Source organism: Lutzomyia longipalpis, chromosome 1 (genome assembly GCF_024334085.1).
Source record: "Lutzomyia longipalpis isolate SR_M1_2022 chromosome 1, ASM2433408v1".
Taxonomy (NCBI): domain Eukaryota; kingdom Metazoa; phylum Arthropoda; class Insecta; order Diptera; family Psychodidae; genus Lutzomyia; species Lutzomyia longipalpis.
This window is the reverse complement of record NC_074707.1, coordinates 17427743-17444397: the sequence shown is the minus strand read 5'-3', so window position 1 is coordinate 17444397 and position 16655 is coordinate 17427743. Positions and strand designations below refer to the sequence as shown.

Genomic DNA, 16655 nt, shown 5'->3' with positions numbered 1-16655 from the left:
CGGGGGGTGGTTGTGAAAAATGGTCAAGATTCTCTTTTGCTCTTCTATGCCTGGAAATTGTTCATGGAGGTGGGTGGGGATGATTTTTTTGTGCCGTCGTCGAAGTTCAATATGTGTGCGATTGGTTTGAGAGTGTTTTCAATGAAAAACCAAAGTGGATGTCTATGTGTGCGATCTAAATCGCTCCCTCATTCCCCTCTTACATCCTGATATTTTCAGGATATTCTCTCTACACAACCCATAGCTGAGGGGATAATGGTTGGATGCTATGTGAAAAAAGGAAGGAGTCACAAGAGGGGTGGTTTTGTAGCCAATTTTATTTTATAACCACCTATCGTTTTTATCTTTTCTCTCGCTTTTGGCTTTCGATGTCGCTCTAGGGGTGGCCCCCTGTTTTTTTTTTTGCTCCCATACCCCCACAGCATCTGGTGAGTTGGTGGGTGCTTTTGGGAACGTTTGTATTTTCAATTGGGGTTGCGCATTTGCGAGGGGGTGTGGGAGAATGTTACACAAGAGAGGGTGGCAATTGGAGATTCAGTGGCCGAAAAAGATGAAATGGCTCTGGGAGGGTTGGTGTGGGGTGGGTGGAAAAGGTGTGGGTGGGATGAAATTCACTTTGGAAATTCAGTGCAAATGACTGTGTTCATGCAATGAGATCAATAGGGAAAATGGGGTGTGCGGATTTCGAAGTACTCGGTTATATGTATACACCAAATTGTGCTACACAGGAGGGGGTGGTGAGCACTTTGTTGGGGTGCCTGGATAGCCAATTAAGTGCTTTGATTTTCCCTGATTGGATTTGCAATGGGGAATTGAAATGAAAATGTGGAAATTGTGTGGTATTTGATTAGATGTAATGCGGATGAGTATCTGTGGGTCGGTGTGAGAAATTCAATGCTATTTGTATTTGTGTTTCAATTGGGGGATAATACTGTGCTACAGTAAAATAGGGGTTGATACGTGCGTACATATTTCTTTTTTTCTAACTCTTATATGCGGGTAGTTTAGGAAATAGTTTTTTCCAATAAAAATATTTATTTCTAATATAAATTTATTTTTAAATAAAAAAGTTTCTCATAATTTCATGAAAGAATTCTTTATTGAAAAAAAAAAGTTTGTTTTCTTTGTTATTTTTCAAATGGTATAGGTTTTATTTTTTCTTAGGATAAGACGAAGAAATAATATTGAAATAATTCAAGCTAAATAATATTGATTTTTTATCACTCTATTTTACTGTAAATAATTACTTTATTTTTTAGCAAATGATAGCACTCTACCCAATGAGATGTAGGTACATAGTATTGAGAGAAAAATATGTATACAAGAGATGAAGGGGAATGTATGTAATCCAAAGAGGCGAAATAAACTCCATGTTTGTACAGAATGTTTACCTTTGTGGCTACCTTAAAGTTAAATACACACAAAATACATGGAAATTCCTCAATGTCTCTTTCTTTTTTTGGGTGTTTGAGAAGAAACACAAGCAACACCTTCCAAGTTTTTCTTTTTTTTTGCCAAATTCTACATAAAACTTTTGTGTGAAACGTGTGGAGGTATTTCACATGAGAAGACAAACTTTACGTAGGTAGGTATATGAGGGACAACATAGTTAGGAAGTTAATGTTAGAATCGTGGTCATCCTCCAGCAATATAATCATTTTTGATATGACTTCTTGGACTTATAAGAAAAGTGTGTGAAATAAAAATACAAATCCTCCTTTGGGTGCATGTCGTCTTCTATGCTATTGTGTTTATATATCTTCTTTTATTTTGCTTTATGTACATAATGTACATAACATAGCATAGCAAGCCTGAACCTTTCCACTTATTCATCTTTGCTCACTTCGAACCACTCTGTATACACATTTTTTTGTACAAAGAGGGTATGGGGCATTTTTGGTGAAAAGAAGGGTAGAAAAGATGAGGAATTTGCCGTTCAACTTATTTCCATTTTATCCCAATTTTGGACCCTTGTGTTGATGTTTTTTCTTACGTTCCTTCCTGGAAGGAGAAGGACACAGGGGTTAAAAGTTATAGGGGGTGAAATGTGGGCTCTCTACAAAATAAAATCTTACCAATTTACTTGTAGCCATTCGGTTGCCTTTTATACTTTTCCCTTTCAGTCTTCCTTACTTTGTAAAATATACTTCTCTGTCTCTTGGACGGTTGCCTGCTATAAAGGAAATTGAGAAGGCGGCTGTATTTCAGGATACATAGAGCATAAAAAGGATCCAATGAAGGAAAGAGATAGTAAAAAATGTGTGAAGATTTCTTCTCTCCACCGGCCACATTGGTCCCTTGTATTTCAAACGGGGTGGGTTTTTTTTTCTCAAGACTTGGTTTTTGGGGATGATTTGAAATTTCCATGACGGTGGAGGGTTGTCGAAAATTGAGGGCACGGCGGAGCAGGATTCCCCCTGGGGATGGGGGAATAAAATGAAAATGATGGCAGATGAGGAAGAAAAGGATGATTTACCCTTGACTTGGTTTATTTGTGGGGAGGTTTATTTCGGCGTTTTTATTATGTAAATTCGTTTTGTGACTTGAGTGGTGTGTTTCTTTTACGAGATACCACTCTGAAAATCTATTTCACTTCTTTTACTGAGCAATGAAAAAAAGAAGTAGAAGGGAAAAAAGGAAAGCTCAAAAGGGTCGGGGGGTGTGCTGAGAGTGAAATTTTTACCCCACGAATTTCATTGGATTTTATTGCATTAATCTCTCGAGACATTTTTTCTCAAATCAAATTTCATGGTTTCACCAATTCCGTCAAAAAGGGCAAAAGTCGTTTTTTATAAGGGTTGTGTTTTTTCATTCAAAATAATTTGTAGCATTTTCAATTATATTGTGCTATTTCAACGATTTGTCTTCTGAGAAGAATAAAATTAAATATTTAAAGATTTGTCTTCTAAGAAGAATAAAAATAAATAGGATTTAAAGAGTTTTAATTCAAGGAGTTCTTTTTAAATATTTTAATAATTAATATTTTCCAAGAATATTGTGTAAAATACAATTTTGTCGCTTTTAATTCTATTGCATTGTGTGAGAAATAAAATGATGAGAGGTGGAGGAAGTTGCTGATGAAGTAGAAATGCATAGCCTTAGGTGGCGTTTGTGCTATAAGAGATGCACTTAATGTAATGCTGTTGAATGCGATTTGCACATAGATTATTAATTGCACATAATATTACTTTAGCAGACATGTAGGTACTTTGGGTATGAAGAAAAAAAAAAGAAATTTCCTCTGTATTGAAAATCGTGAGCATATATTCAATGTGAGACTGCGATTATGTTTACTTGCCGCCATTGTAGCGTCCTCATCGTCTTTTCTTCATGCTCAATGATTAGTTTTGGAGTGGAGAGAAAATGATTTATAAATATATATATTATTTCTTTGTGTGTTCACTTCATCATATTGAATTATGTACATACATTGTGAAGTAACTTCCTTTTCAATGTTAGCTACAAGTGCAATGTGTTTTATAAATATTCATGAGAGTAATCAGTAAATTAATTTGCAAAGTGTGTTAATCGATAATTACTCAATTGATGGATCAACGGTATTTCATTTTAATCTTCTCCACCAAACGTGAATGTCTTCAACTTTATGCTATCGCGCGCTCCCAACGTTCATTCTTAAACCTTAAAATGACTCTGCATTGGCGATTGGATGAGATAAGGGAACTAATGACTTAGAAATAGAAGCACAGCAAACAAAAGACAAGATGTAAAGAACCCTCGTCATTTCTCTATACAGAGAGAATCTCGTGAGATGCAGAAGGGAAGATTTTTTTCTTCTTCTTGAATATATTTGCTTTAGTAATCTTTTTTATGCCATTCCTCTCAATTTATTAACTGTCAGATGATGCTCAAGATTTATAGGGTTTGGGTGCAAAATAAAGAGGCGAACCCCGGTGGATGCAGAAGAAGCAGACACAACGCCAGTGATACAAAGTGGGAATGAGTGTAGCAAGAGAAATCTAAATAAATTTGTCATTTGATGCAAAACAAGCCTTTTAAGGCTTTTTCTCTGCTCTCTTGTCGCTCAATAAATTCTTAGATATAATATATTTTCCATTTTATCTTCATGCATTGGTAATCATTTTTGAAATTCTATTTTACATATATTTATTTGCACTATAGGTACATACGTCTGTGATGAGGTAGTTGAATTTGCTGCAAATAGTGAAAAAAAATCACAAGATAAATCGTTTTCATTGACACTATTTAATGGAGATTTTCAATTTCATCATACATTATTTAATTGATTGTGATTCCATACGTAGAATTTTATATACCTACATACATAACTATCTATATTACCTACAATTGTCTGTCGAGTTATTCCATGAAGATTACTTCACTTCCAGAAGCTACATATATTGTAATTCTCAATGCTTGCCTCTTATTGAATTTTACATTGAAATTCAATGATGAATAAATTTGTCAATTTACTGGAATTATGTTGTTACTCTACAAGATTTCTTCTTTTTTTTTCTTCAAAAATTGAATAAGCATTTTACAATTGGGAATAAATCTTTTTTTTTAAGAAAAAATTGCATAATGTTCATTGAATACCTCCAATTTTGGTGTGATGTTTTATTTTTAAGATGAAATTTTATCACAATTTATTTTTATTGGACCTGAAAATATGTTCCAATCGTGACGGAATGCTTCTCACAGAATACTTACACAGTTGGGGGAATTTCGTTGATGTTATAATGTTCTTGTGACACTTTGTAAGATGTGTAAGAAATTGCTTGATTGATTTTAATTATTTTGTCATTCTTTCACTACCTAATTGTGTCTCCACAACACATGAAGCTTGACGAAGAAATGTTTCACATAAATTTTCTTACGCCAGTGTGATGGTAATTTGCATAATGGCTATTGGCCTTAATTTTTTTCAATATCCCCTCTCGGTGTGACATTAAAAATGATTTTCAGTACTTTTTTGGCCTCGTACCATCATTTATAGGTTACTACACCATATAGTTTATTGATAGATACAACATAACTACTACCTATACGAAGCATTTTTCCCATTTTTTATGTAGAAAGAACAGTCGAGAAAAAATGAATGGGTAATTTGAGGAAATGGCTGCGAAAATGAAGATAGAGGATGCCTAAAATGGTTGTGAATTGAAAAAGGCTAGAAAATGAGAGAAAATGTGTAATACAATAAATAACAGCCAAGAAAGAAAAAATATACAAAAGTAATCTATCGATGCATCGAACAAAACAGACATGTTTTATTTATTTTTTCACTCCACCATTCTTCAGTGTTTGAGATCTCTTTTGTACATATGTACATATATAAAACATACATATATAGCTTAGAGACCATATTGTGTATATGAGTTACAATAATATGTGAAATGGTCTTCTTTTACATCAGCCGAGAGCACATGGTAATATGAACAGCTAGAGCGTTAATACATGATCAATTTTGTTAATATACATTCCCTGTCTCTTTTGCACCAGCAACATAGCTTGGATTTTATAAGAAAATATGACTAATGTCGAGAAAGATGGTACGCGGGGCAAAGGAGGGTCAGGAGGATGGGGCGAAGAAGGAAGAGAGATAGAGAGAAAACGAGTCGAGTACGTTTGTGTGAAATGGAAATGGAATTGAATTTGTGCGGCAAAAGCGACGGAGATACTAACATATAATAAATGCTAGAGTTGAAGTTTTTTTTTTTACTTCTTTACTGAGAGATGAAGAAGGAGAGGTAGAGAGAAGTATGAGATTGACGAGAGACTCCACGTGGAGTCATCTGTGAATGCTTAAGTCAGAGAAAATGAGAAAGAGACCAAAGGTGAATTTTGATGGCATCATTGCGGATTATTCGATAGTGAGGACAGTATAAAATAATAAATCTAATGTGTTGCAACTAGGGGGTTCTAGGAAAAAATCTAACACTGATATGTATCTAGTACATTGAATGGAAATTAACTTGTGGTTCATTTAGTTTAGTAAACATAAGATCAGTTTGAGATACAGCACTTTGATCTTGAATATTGTAATAAGCTAAATATGTAAAATCGAATAGCCCTGTATCTGGGCCTAGGTCTTTGGGGAATGATCTGACTTATCCATCTCCTCAAAAACGGAAAGATGAGCAAAGTGAAGTTTTATTTAGATGATCTAGACTAGATTGTTATCCACACCTTAGACAGATATTTCGTTTATTTAAATGCAAAATCTTAAGTAGGGAATATTAAGAAAGTTTTAGGCTAATAATACCGTAGCCAGGCATGGTGTTTGGGTATTTATTTAGGCAATTTAAGTCCTTCTTTAGTAGTTAAAAGAAATAAATTTCAAGTTAAAAATCAGATTTACAAAGCGATCAGATTTACAAATATTTTACAAAGCGAATTTTCAAAAGTTAAAACAAACATCAATCGTTAAAATAAACGTCAATCGTCAGAAAAAAAAGTCAAATGATAAAAAGGACACGTTAATCGTTAGAAAGGAATCGTGAGACTTTTCAATTGCACAAATTGTCAGAAGTTACTAATTTAAAATCATCAGTCATTCATAAGTACGTTAAGGAAACGTTTTTAAGGAAACCTAATACGGATTTAGTCTTACTGAATCCTTAGACAATTCTATTTTTTTTAAATTTGTATTCGGAATTCATCTAAAAGATAATATTAGGTAGGTTCCGAGTTCTAAGGATTTGATGCTGAATATTTTACATGGAAAAAAATAAGAGACAATAGCTTGTTTAGAAAGTTTTAAGCATTTGAAGCTGTAGTGTAGTATCATAACTCCGGTAAGGTGTTAGATAAATTTTTACCAGACAGGTAACTCAACATTAAAAAAAATTATAATATAATTCCTTACTTTTTTATACACAAATGTGTCGGCAAGAAATTCGCATTTTCATAACATAACTTTTCAATTCGGTATACGGGGGGTGGTGAAAAATAAAGAGACAAAAAAATCTTATTCAGAGAACGAGAAAATACTCTCGCGGTATCTTTTCCACCAATGAAAATTTCCATAAGAGATCTCTTGGGTGGTGTGGAGTAGGAATTGCAAGTGACTCGAGAAATTTTCTCTGGGGCTGACTTTTCTCAATTTAAAGGAGAAAGTGGTGGGTGTTTCGTCTTGGTTAACAAAAATTTAAAGCCCCTGCAGCTCTGAATGACAATGATATTCACTTGGTGGGTGGGTGGTTAAAAACCCGGGATGAGAGGTAGTGTCAAAAGCCGGTATGGAGGGTGTTTGAAAAAGAAGCTGTCACACATGAAAAGTCTCAAATATTTATGTCACGAGATTTCACTGACTTTTCCTTGCAAACTTTCCTTTCTTTTTTTTTTACCCCGTATGCGCTGTGGTAGAATTATAAAAGTTTTTTCTTTGCTTTTTCTGATTCAATGAGAGCAAGTTGGTAGATAATATGACAAAATCTCTCTCAGCCTAGAATTTCTTCTTTTTTTTATTTTGCTTCAGCACCGAGACAAAATAAAGAGATGTTCACATGACAAATTTACAATTTACTCATGCGATGGCACTTTTTCTGCCATTTCCCAAAACATTTTCTCTTTTCGCTCTTTCCTGGCTTTGGCTTTCGCGCGTGAATATGGTGGGACTATGACGACAGAAGATAAAGAGCGAGCATTGCTCTGAAATATTTTTGACTAACAGCTCTTTCATCTCATTTTATTTACTGCCACTTTTCGCTACCAATTGAGCTTTTATGTTTATTTGAAAAATGATCTAACAAAATTATTTTTCTTGCTAATTGAATTATGTATAAAAGACGAGGTAAATTGTCGCTTCGCTCCAATTTACCTCGCCCCGCTTCGCGGGGATTTGTTGCGCTTCGCGCAAATTTTAGAGAGAAAATAAAATGTGATGGTTTAAAGGCAGATTTGGGCCACTTATCGATCCCAAAAGAAAAAATTTCCAAAGAGAAGAAATCATTTTCATACAACACTTTAGGCGCCAAATTCAAAAATTTGCAAAAACTGCATGAAATCTCTATGGGGGCTACCTGAAGGGGGGCTTTGGGGGGAAAATGGATACGGCTATCTGAAACGGCCTGTTATAAGGAGCCTCTGTACCAAATTTCATCGCGATCGGACAAACGGTGTGGATTTGTATAGCCGAACACGACTGATTACCAACAAACAGACCTTTCTTTATTATATAGATGGAGAGCTCTCATCAAACCCAAAAGAAAAATTTGCAAAGCGAAGAAATCATTTTCATACAACATTTCCGGCGCCAAATTCAAAAATTCGCAAAAAAAAGCATGAGAGTTATATGGGGGCTACCTGAAGGGGGGCTTCGGGGGGAAAATAGATACGGCTACTCGAAACCGCCTGTTATAAGGAGCCTCTGTACCAAATTTCATAGCGATCGGACAAACGGTGTAGATTTGTATAGCCGAACACGACTGATTACCAACAAACAGACCTTTCTTTATTATATAGATGGAGGGCTCTCATCAATTCCAAAAGAAAAATTTGCAAAGCGAAGAAATCATTTTCATACAACATTTCCGGCGCCAAATTCAAAAATTCGCAAAAAAAGCATGAGAGTTATATGGGGGCTACCTGAAGGGGGGCTTCGGGGGGAAAATGGATACGGCTACTCGAAACCGCCTGTTATAAGGAGCCTCTGTACCAAATTTCATAGCGATCGGACAAACGGTGTAGATTTGTATAGCCGAACACGACTGATTACCAACAAACAGACCTTTCTTTATTATATAGATGGAGGGCTCTCATCAATTCCAAAAGAAAAATTTGCAAAGCGAAGAAATCATTTTCATACAACATTTCCGGCGCCAAATTCAAAAATTCGCAAAAAAAGCATGAGAGTTATATGGGGGCTACCTGAAGGGGGGCTTCGGGGGGAAAATGGATACGGCTACTCGAAACCGCTTGTTATAAGGAGCCTCTGTACCAAATTTCATGGCGATCGGACAAACGGTGTAGATTTGTATAGCCGAACACGACTGATTACCAACAAACAGACCTTTCTTTATTATATAGATGGAGAGCTCTCATCAAACCCAAAAGAAAAATTTGCAAAGCGAAGAAATCATTTTCATACAACATTTCCGGCGCCAAATTCAAAAATTCGCAAAAAAAAGCATGAGAGTTATATGGGGGCTACCTGAAGGGGGGCTTCGGGGGGAAAATGGATACGGCTACTCGAAACCGCCTGTTATAAGGAGCCTCTGTACCAAATTTCATAGCGATCGGACAAACGGTGTAGATTTGTATAGCCGAACACGACTGATTACCAACAAACAGACCTTTCTTTATTATATAGATTTGCGGGATGCTCGCAGTGAAGCTTAAAAGTTTTAAGAGTTCTCTGAATGATTTTTTTAAGAAAAATGTTGTCTTTTCACAGCATTTGAGCAACAATCTTAGAACTCATTAAAGCTAATATAATCACCTTAATAGCTGCAGGAAGATCATGAAACTTTGAATTAATTTCCTCAAGAAGCGGAGTAATATATACGATTCGGATGAGAGGCGAGTGCAAATTTTTGGTGTTTTAGCGGAAAAAATAAATAGCAAATTAAATAGCGCAAAAATTGTCAAAATATCTCTGCCAAGACATAAATTAAAGCGTGTGATGGAGATAAAAGGCAAAATGAATGAGATGGAAAGTGCACAACAAATTAATATTTCAACACTTTTCATGGGTTAATAAATTGTAATATAATTCTCGTGGTGCTCGCACATTTCCGAGACGTGGCATGAATGGCTTGTAAATAAAAAAACCAAGAATTTTTCCATGTGTGGGGGACATAAAGGTGGGTCAATTTGTTGAGGGACCAAGTTGAGAGAATTTTTGGGGGTATAAAAGGTATTCAAGGGGAGAGAAAAAAAGAGTAGAAATGGGTAAATGTGGCACAATTAATTTTTGGCATGAACTATATAAGAATAAGAGGAAGGAGAAAACGATACGAAAAGCCAAAAGGGAAGAGAGATCGTGTCTAATTGAGATTTATGTATTCGTGCGGCTCTTTTTCACTTAGAGGCACAACATAAATGAATTATAACACGATTTTAATTAGATTTTCTTAATTATGGGGTTTTCTCTGTGTGGTAGCTCTCTTGGTGCTATATATGTTTATAAATATGAGTGTTGAAAAAAAATGAAAACGAACAATATGAATGGGGGAGAAGAGTTGCAAAATGAGAAACGTTAATGGACTTCAAGTCCATGGAAAATGCTTTTCTCAGTCACTTTTTCCACCACCAAACAACCCCACCACCATACCATTTTTTATGTAGGTATATAGCATCTGTACACAGAGAAGTTGCCGTCTATGTACGATGGGGTAAAGATTTTCATGAAAGTAGTAGGTCTCCATTCGGGGTGAGTTCCTCTGGTTCCTTTTGTTGCTTTTCTCATGCTGAGAATTGAATTTGTTTGCAATGGTGGTATTTGCAGCAATAGTTTAAACCGAAAGCGTATTGCAGTATGCTCGCAACTAATGCTATTTTGAAAAGAAAATTTATTTTGATTACATAAAAATGACCTAAAACGTCTAAATATTCACAAAAGCTGACTTTTTATGCGAAATTTTAAGAATTTTTTTTGAAAATTGACTTTTCTAGACAGTTTTGAAATAAAACTCCACGGACTTCACGGAAATTTCAAAGAAAATCTATGAGAAAATCTGAGTTAATTAATTTCTAGCAAGGAGCCTAGATTTATTCAATCTTCTTGAATGAAAATTACATGATCGATTAATTGCAATATTGCCGGACAACTTTGTTAATGAGAGTCTATATTCGAGTACAGTGAAACATTCAAAAATACAAGCTCAGAATTGAAAGAGTGCGACCCACTGAGTAAATCACTGGATACCGACTGAGTGGGTGTCTCTCTGGGGGGATGGTGGGAGTTAAATACATAGTAGATGAAAATAATAGCTAAGTGAATTGCGCACCAGAGGAGATTTTGTGGAAGAATGAGGAAGGAAAAAAAGATGAGAAAAGGTGAATGAAAGAGAAAAGTTGAAGCCATATCGATTTAATGTGTGTCTTGTAAAAATCTACAATTACAAGGAGTCATACATTTCATGGTTCGTTGACGGAGCATATCAATTGTTTCATTTGTTTTTCGGTCTTCGTTTCATCGTTATCTGTCGCTCTTGAAGACCCCGGAGTCTCTTGGGATGTGTGGTGTTGTTTCTTTCTTATTTTATTGTCTTCCAGAAAATAAATAAATAAATTCACCAACACATGAAATCTCTCTCTCTCTCTCTCAGTTTGTTGAGTGAGAATTCACGTTTAACTTTTATAATATTTACAATTATTTATCTCCTCTTCATTTCCACTTCTTATACATCCATTGTTGTGCGCACCGGCGAGAGAAACGGTCTTTAACATGAAAAAGATTATGTCTCAATGATATAAGAATTGTGTACATGTATTTAAATACACATCCCGCGATGTGTTTAGGTATTATATGCGGGTATAAGAATGGCGAGAGATGAACAAGGTAAAGTCGAGAAGTTGAAGATGATGGGAAACGATGCGGTGGTTCTTTTTCATCGCAAATCCAATCCTTTGGTTGTGCTTAAAAGATTGTAGTAATTTTTCAAATAGCGGAAAAGGAAAATGAACAAGTGCGAAGATCAGAGATTTCGCAGAATGCTGGTAATGCTTATTTAAGGGAGAATCTGTTAATTATGAAATTTAAGGACTTTAAGAGTGAATTTTGAGAAAAAGAGTCTTATTCATGATATATGGACTCCATATATCATGAATATATCCATATATAAGTTCTGGGAAATATACAAATTTTCTTCTGAAAGATTTTACAGATTTTAAAGGTTTTTCTTAACTCGATTTATTTCCTAGCACTTTTCCGGAAAATGGCCAGAGAGAGATGTGAGATCCTTTACCATGATTTTAAAACGAAATTTGATTACAATTTTAGGACAGACTCCATGGATTCATGAAAAATACTCTTTCAAGCAGAATATTTAAAAAAAAAATTCTAAATTCCCTTTTAATGTCTTTAAAAGCTACATTTTACACAATTTCAAGATTAGAGTTCCATTATTTATTCAACTATCGACGATTCTTTCCCATAATTTTAAGAAATTTAGCAGCTAAATTGTAAAAATCTTGAAACCAATTCTAAATAAATCGTTTTTCATCTTAAACCATTTCTCAATGCACTAAAATTAAAAAAAAAACTTTTCCTAAAAGATTTGTAATTAATAAAATGTAATAAAGCTTAATGCGGACATTTTACAGTGTTAACAAGAATTTTATATCCCATTTTGTTACATTCTCTTACAACTTACCGATTGGAGAAACGGCGGTGAATTGTAAAGTCTTGCACCACACTCGCGAAATACTTTTGTGTTGTGTGGCGATGCCATAAAAGCTATTTAAAAGAAAATGGCAAATAGTCGTGAAGATCAACAGAGAGGAACACACAAAATGTTTTAATTCAATCAAATCGTGTTAAATTTAATTACATTTTTGTTTCACATTTTATCTTGTTTCCCACCCAAGAGTCTCACTGCAAATTAATTCGTGTCACTTTTAGTTGAGTGCGATAGTTTTGGACTATATATTTTGCTCCTGAAGTTCATCTATTTGACCACACAGTAGCATGATTGTACTTCCATTGCACTACATATAGATGCAGCTATCTATGTTGCAACATATGTTATTTAGTTAATTTTGAATCAATGGGAAATCACGTAGTGAATTGGAGTTTTATGTTTTTTGGGTGGAAAAAGTGTGTGGTACAGCAGCGGACACACACATAGAATGGTGTAGAGAAGTGAAGAGAAATAAGAGAAGAAACTATTAAGATGATTAGATCTTTGACCAATTTACAGCATCATTTATATATGTATGTGAAGTGAGAGGGAAGAGAAGCTGGAATATTCTGCTTGAGGAACGTTGGAAGAAAAAAAAAGTCTTGGTATTTTTTCATCATCCTCCATTCAATCTTCTTTTTCTTCTCCATTGCACTTATTGTGAATCTCTTCTTCTTTAGAGTCTCTCGTTCCACACAGAACCCCCTCCCATTCCTCTTGCGCGGGGAATCCATAACATTGAGGATTTGAACCAGTCAATTTGCAATTCAAATTAAATGCGATGTACACATTTTATTGGGTGGACTGTTATTGTGTGTTCAATTTAGTCTGCTGTATATTATATTCTATTTTGTTTTTCGGGTATTAATTTATCACTAATTAGGTTTAAAGAGTGATCAAATAGTTTACATGATTGACGTGGTATGCGATGAAATGGGATTTATTTGAGGCATTTTATTTACATAATTTTACATAACATATTTCAGTTCTTATGTAATTCTCCAATACATTGCTTTACAACGTTGGAATCTTCCTTTTCCAAGGACAACAATTTAATTACTATTTAGCATAAAACATAAATTAAAAAACAAAACTGGTAGACCCATTAAAATTACATTGATCTTCAGAAATCTTCAATGTTGCCACCTTTTTTTTAACGTCCAATTTGAGATCATTCATAGCTGTTTTTTCAGCAATGTAAATATTTCACGGAAAGATTAAGTAACTTTTTAACAAAGATAGTTGTGCGGAATTTTTATTGCTCAATTCAGTGAAGAATTATGTGACCAATTGTTTGTAAAGAGGAGAAAAGATTAAGCTAGTAGCATTTTGTCTTCTTATGAGTAAAACTGGTGGTAACAACAAAGGATTACCTCCCATTCACACGAGAGAAGAGGGCAATTTTTGTGTCTTTTCTTCTTTCTTTGGAAACTCTCACATTTTTTTTGCACCCTATTGTCATTCTATTCTCCGATAGTGTATTTAATGAAACAAAAAAAAAACACCAGAAAATAAAGACATTTTCATGTAAGTGGAGTAATTTTCATTGTCAAAAACAAAGACGAGGAGCTGTGTACATAATTTATGGGTTCTCAGTGTGGATAGTAAAATGGCAAAGTTGTATGGAAGGTGAGGAGTGAATTTTATCACCTGTCCCGTTTTTTTCTTACGTAGATTTCTTTGATGAATTACTCGTGAATTGAATTGAAACTTTATAATTAAATAATTCACTTTAATTTCAACAAATTATTTCCATGTTTAACATCTCTTTTGTAAATTTAATGATTCTTGTAAGACATTACATACAAAGAAAGGAACTTTAATAGTCCTTTGGGGAATTGGTGGTTAAAGCATACGATTGGTGAAGAGTTTTATTCATTTTTAGTAATATACAATATCTCTTATGCTGGTAAAATGGCAGAAAAACATAATCATAAATCTGAATGAGAAGCAATCTTGGTAATCGTTTCTAGCTAGATGTATTCTCTCTCGTTCTGTTGTCTTCCTGAAGAAGATTTCTCTCTTTATTCATAATCTCTCAACATATATTCCTCGCTGTTCAACTGGACATTATAAGAGGCTAAAGGCAGAAGAAAAAAAGGAAGAGAAGGAGGTGGAAAAATTTTCGAGAATAACAATAAAACGACAGAGAATCCACAATCATAAAGTGGATGATGATGATGGAGAGGAAGAGAGACTCCAACTAGCGCCATATTAAACAAATGGTAATTACCCAGTGGTTTTCTATATGGATATATAACTAACTTTTAGTTCTGTTGAGTGTTAGCAAAAGTGTACACACATATTCCCCCCACAGTCATGTTATATGCTGCGGGAAGAAGCATAAGGAGAATGATGGGGTATGGGGCGGATGAATACAAAAAAAAAAGACCTGAGAGAGCAAAAAGTCTATTTACATCGTACAACTTTTACTACAAAGAATTTATGATGTTTGAAACGCGCGGTTTCATGCTGAATGCGAGGAGATGAACAAGAGAAGATTGGTTGAAAAAAAAAGGGGACCCGCTGAAAAAGAAAATAGAAGATTGAGAGATGTATGGTAACGAAAAAAATCCACCGCAAATTCCTCAATATGTACATAATTGTATATATAGGCATGCTATATATATTCACATGATGGAAATATTAAAAATCGTGCTGTCATTAATATACTGTTGGTGTTGTTTTGTTATTATAGTATTTAGCGCTAGCGGATGTGCTCGGAGGAAGAAGAAACGCGCGCGCATCTTGAGGTGTGAGAAGAGATTGAAGGCGAGCTGAACAGAATCACGCTGTAAAATTGTAAATTATCGGAGGGTACACAAAAAAGGAGTATAGAGATGAAGTGGAAACTGAGTGGAGATGCTTAGGTTGTTTGTGTGGAGAAGAACCACGCCGAGTGTATTTCGTCATGGGGAGATTTTAACAGAGTTGCGGCAGTCAACGGACTATTTGAGATGCAAAAGATGCTCATTGGTGTGGGTGGGAGAATAGCAAATAGAACATTTCGGAAAAAGAAGGAGGGTTTAATGGAAGAAAGAGTTTAAATAAATTTAAGTCATTTTCTTAAATACTTTGAGTGACATCCAATTAAAACGAAATTTTGTTGAATGCTTTTTCTGGGCCGGAGTTCGTTGAGTTTATTCAAAATATATCGATTAAATCGATAATAATTTGCAATTGAAGATTGTAAGAAATGTTTGGGAGAGTCAGTTGGATTTATTTCTGGAAACTGTCAAATTAAAAAGGAACGTATTCGTTCTTTTAGCGACGTTTTGGTTTTTTTTAAACCATTATCAAGCACAACAATGCAAACGAGCATATCAACATTAAATCTAGGGGTGAGAACAGACGATTTGTAGGGCCCGATGATGGTTAAATAAACCGAAACAGCGCTGAAAGTGCCAAGACGCTTGTCAGCCTCCCAAGACAACATCCCATTCGTCCAATACACTGTCATTAATATTTTTAATTAGTTTCACCTATTTTATGTATAAAAACAGATATAAAATTTAATCCAATAATCCATTGATAGCCTATGAAAATAAAAACATAAAAACTTCTCTCAAGAAACCGCAAGTCCACTAGGAAAGGAAATGGGATTTGAAAAGAGAGAGAAAAGACAAATCTGAAGAAAACATTGAGACATAAAAATGCTATGACAAGACTTACAGACGATGTGATAACCACAGAAGAAGAAAAAAAGAGGGCGGAGATGGGGACTTAAGGATGAGACAGAAATGAGATGAAATGACGAGGTGGGTGGATGAAGTGGATGATGGAAAATACGAAAGCGTTTCTTGGTAATTTTGCGGTATGAGATTGAGAAGATTCCTTTTATGTGATGGAGGGGAAAAATAAAGTTTTTGAAATTCATTTTTTTGTTACTTTGTCCGGGTTAATACCGAACTGACGGAAAAAATTTCACTTATCATAAATTCCCCACAAAGTGTTTTCCATATCATTATCTCGCACACCCCTCTGGAGGTTCATTTTCTCGTCATTTCATTAACTTCCTCTTCTTACGCGCGAGAACACGACGTCGCATTTTGCCCGATCATCTGAGCGGAAGATGATGGGCCAAGGCAGATGAATTTCACTTAAGTATTCAGTGCTGTGTGTGTAAGAATCTCATGTAATTTTTCCCAATTGATGTGTCAAGACCTCGCGGGGGTCTTTTTTTTCATCATTGGCTTTGGCGCACATCTTTAGGTGCTGCTCACACGGTGATCGCATGGGGGTATACCCATTGAAGGTCGTGCGTACAAGAAGTTGAGGTGAAGGCGAAGAAAAATGCGGTGAGTGTGAGCTAAGTTGGTGGGTACGGGA

At 35.0% G+C, this 16655-nt stretch overlaps 1 protein-coding gene across 10 annotated transcripts in view; it reads left to right on the top strand.

Annotated features, from left to right (window-relative positions):
- LOC129794339 (protein groucho) overlaps positions 1-16655 on the top strand; it is a 106319-nt gene that overhangs the window by 8866 nt on the left and 80798 nt on the right. The gene's annotated exons all lie outside the window — the stretch shown is intronic.